The sequence below is a fragment of the Balaenoptera acutorostrata genome, chromosome 14 (genome assembly GCF_949987535.1).
Source record: "Balaenoptera acutorostrata chromosome 14, mBalAcu1.1, whole genome shotgun sequence".
Lineage (NCBI taxonomy): Eukaryota > Metazoa > Chordata > Mammalia > Artiodactyla > Balaenopteridae > Balaenoptera > Balaenoptera acutorostrata.
This window is the reverse complement of record NC_080077.1, coordinates 843,855-848,281: the sequence shown is the minus strand read 5'-3', so window position 1 is coordinate 848,281 and position 4,427 is coordinate 843,855.

The following is a 4,427-nucleotide window of genomic DNA, read 5'->3' as shown; positions in this document are numbered from 1 at the left end:
TTAATTAGCTTGCTTTCTGTCAGAATGCTGAAAACATTTTTTTTCTTGTTTTAAAAATCTTTTGCCATGTATGTTTACTGTAAGTGTTCTTTTATCACTTTTGGAGAAGCTTCTTCTCCATCCAGGAACAGCACCTGAGCTCTCCCTCTGTCACCATGTCCCGTGCTGGGCTCAGCATCCCTCACCTCTGGGTCTCCCGTCCCCTCTGGTGTTTGTCCTCCGGTTCAGCCTGAAGGAGATGCTCCAGTGCATCTCCCACATCACTGGTTCTCGACATCATTAATTATGATTGTACTGCCCCCCATTTGAATTATAAATCAGGCCAATATTAGTTTTATTCTAAACCTCCCTTTTATTATTTAGTTCCATTTACATCTCAGTACGTTTCTTTGTTTTTAGCTGACGTATCTTTTTATATTTTATTAATAATTTGAAATACTCCTTTGAAATAATTTTCTGCATTTTGGAGAACATCAAAATCATACTTTCCCTTTATGCCTTAAATATTTTAGCTGTAAAAATATTTTCTATTTTTATTTAGACTTTTTAATAATAGGCTCCACATTCTACTGGGTATTTTTTTTTTTCCTCTTTATACCTTTATGAACAAGATAACTGTTTGCAACTCATGCTGTCACAGAAAGAATAAGTAAATCTCTCTTGGTCTCTCTGTCCATTGATATAATGACTAAAATCATTTTTCAAAAATAACAAGAGAAAGTAAGGTATCCAGCCACTAGTCTTTGCAATTCTTTATGATCCTTTACAGTTCTTAGCTTACTTTGTACATTGAAAACATTACCCAGGATGTACACCCAGATGCCTTCCACCAATTCACGCCTATACCTTTACCTCCCAGAATATAGTGGGTCACCGTTGGTTTTCCTGTAGTTTACCTCAACTTATTTCCTAATATCTGTAGTAGTGTATCATTTTAAGAAAATTATAAAAGAAAGGGAAGAGAAGAAAGTCATATGCACTTCAGAATTCTGCCTCACAAGCAGTTTTAAAGGCATTAAGGGGCTTCCCTGGTGGTGCAGTGGTTGAGAGTCTGCCTGCCAATGCAGGGAACACGGGTTCGAGCCCTGGTCTGGGAAGATCCCACATGCCGTGGAGCAACTAGGCCCGTGAGCCACAACTACTGAGCCTGCGCGTCTGGAGCCTGTGCTCTGCAACAAGAGAGGCCGCGACAGTGAGAGGCCCGTGCACCACAATGAAGAGTGGCCCCCGCTCGCCACAACTAGAGAAAGCCCTCACACAGAAACGAAGACCCAACACAGCCAAAAATAAATAAATTAATTAATTAAAATGTCCTTGTTAAAAAAAAAAAAAAAGCATTAAGGGTGTGAATTACTATCTACTGCTACACAACAAACTACCCTAAAGCTTAGTGACCTAAACAGCAGACATTAGTTACCTCACAGTTTCTGTGTGTCAGGAATCTGTGCAGAGTTTATCTGGAGGCCTCTGGTTCAAGGTCTTTCATGAGGTTGTAGTCAAACAGCCAGCCAGGGCTGTGGTCTCATCTGAAAGCTGGACGGGGAGGGGTCCCCTTGCACTCACGTGGCCTTAGCAGGCTCCAGTTCCTCATGGACGGTGGGGATGAGGGCTTCCGTGCTTGCTGAGCCACATGGGCCTCTCCATAAGACTGCTTCCAGTGTGGAAATCTGCTTCCCCAGCACAAGCGATCTGAGAGAGCACAAGTGAGAGAGAGCAAGGGAAGCCCCCAGGATGGGAGTCAGGGTCTTTTTAAAACTGAATATCGAGAGTGATGTCTCATGAGGTCTTCTCTTCTGCCTTGTCCCCCCTTTAGCAGTGAGTCACTGGCGGCACTCACAGTCGGGGGAGAAGACCGCCCAGAGGCAGGGGTCACCAGGGTCCATCCCAGAGGATGGCTGCAGGTGGTCACCTGCCTTCATGGTTGGTCACAGGCAGTGAACATGTGGAGAAAGAGACAGGACAGTACTTTCTACCATTTTTCAGATACTACTGCCAAGAAATAAAACTGGGGTCTCTCACGAAGAAGACCAAGCCTTGGTCGACTTCTTGATCCATCTTCGTTACTCCTAGTATCTATCACTGAAAGGTTCTGGTATTAGATGGTCTATTGGTTGAAATTTTTAATTTTGAAAATTTCTCTGTCTTCACTTGTATTTGTTGTGATGTTGGATATAAAGTTTTGCACTGAAACTTGTTAAACAGACCAAACTTTAAGACACTTGCACTTCTTCTATCTTGAATGTGCTTTTGAACTAAATGTCCTTTCTAAGGAATAAACAGAATTGGAATTACGTATATAAATCATGTGTGTGTTTATTCTAGAAAGCAATGGTTAAAAGTATCCACATAATCGAGGGGTGAGTTTTGCTTTTATTTATTCATATGTAATCCCATAGGTAGAAAAATCCCAAATATGATAAAGGCATATTTGACTTAGGTATGATGGCAAACACAGCAAGTATCCTCAAACGTTCTGCTGAATTAAAAAAGAAGGTTAGCCTGTTTAACGTTTTTATTTAGCTAAAATAGATATTACAGTTGATATAAATGCAATAAAATTACAATAATATCATGAAACAGAGAAAAAGATGTTTGAAATAGTGGTAACTCCCCTGGATTAGGGACTTCACTGTGTACATTCTTTAACAAAGCCAGGAATTTTAGCAACAAGAGGAGCTGTTAGTGAAGAGAATCACTTATCCTTGTGTCTTCCACCTGATAGTGTAGGCAACAACAAATCCACAACATGCCTCCCATCAATATGCTTACCATACCAATGAAGGCAGATACTTGGAGAAGCTAAGCGATGGCCCCAGTGTGGCCCTTGCTAGCTGGTGGTACTCAGATTTGAACCCAGGAAGTCATACTGCAGAATGCATGCTCCTAACTTGCTATGAGTTTTTGCCTCAGTCAGGAACATAGGAACAGGTACATGATCAGTATTTGTTCACTTAATTAACAAATTCATGAATGCTTTAATGAATGGATGGACCTAGATTTTCTTTAACAAAATCTGATTCAAATTATGGAGCACTATCTTTTTTCTTTGGAAGGTTCTTATCCTAATAAGTGGTGCCTACAGAGCAAAGCTGCTTTGTTTATTTTTCTTAGTCAACACAAATATCATGTTAGTGCCATTTTAAGACGGGGGAAAAAACAAAAGGAAAATGCATAATCACTACTGTAAACGAGTTTTATGTGTACAGAGGTAGCCATCTTTACCTTCATCCTTTATCCGATTTCAAAAACTTGGCAGTGTGTGAAGTTACCAGTCACCTCCTAAGACTTCTGGTGTTGGAAGTAAGACCCTAACTCTCACTGAATTATGGACTGGAAAAATCTGGTCTCCTTATGTGTTTTCCATGTGGTTAGCTGAAGCTTTCTCTGCTCCAACACTGAGAAGGCCAGCATATCTCCCCTGGCAGTTTTAAAGATTTTATAAAGTGGAAAATATTTTGCTTCCTTGGACTATCAAACTAGAGAGAATGAAAGACACTGCTATCATGTTTGGTGTTCATTTATTTTTCTGAATGTGGTAACCTCTTAAATCGGTGTGAGCTTAGGGGGTTTAAGGTTTGCAATTTGACCACATAAAAACAGAAATGTGTATGTATTTCTTTGTTAATATTTTGAGGAAAATATCTCCCCATCTTTATTATAGTGATACCTATTGCTCTGCATTCCATTATCTTCCCCAAAATGTTGTGTCTTTTAGTAGAAATAAGAAGTAGAAAAAATGTAAATTAATGTTTCTCCCTACTGAGAAACAGGAGGAGGATGGAAAGTCATTCAGGAACTGAAACCAAGCATGATAATTGCCACTTCGGGGCTCTCAGACACAGGGCTTGCTTCTGTAGACTTCTTTACCAGCACCAAGAAAAAAAATCAAAAACTCTTACAGCCAAAGCTCTGTGAATATTTTTCCCTTTTATCTCAAGTAGTTCAATAACACTTCTAAGAATTGTTAATAAAATGGTGGATTAGATGATCTTGACTAATGATCTATTAAAACTCAGGGTCTGAATGCAATTTTCATCATTTCCAATTGCTTTCCAACTGAATTAAAACTTGGCAGGATTACTAAAACTGCCCTTAAATTCTTTACTTCATCATGCTAAGTTTTAATTTGTTTAATTTACTTTTTGGCCATTAAAAGTATAATTTTATTTTTCCAGAGGTCGCTCACATGTTTGTTTAGCCCATCTGACTTGACAGTTTGCAACAAAGAAAATAGAAATTGAAGATAATGGTATATTAATTCAGGTTTTGATACAGTCTTTATTAATATTATTTTACTTTGAGGAGGGAATACTGTTTCAAAAGGTCTGATTTGAGAAATGGTTCTTTACAACTGCTTTGCCAGATGACAGCAAACTGATGTAGAAAGTGGTGGATCAAGGTAGGTGGGGAGGAAAATTCTACTAAAT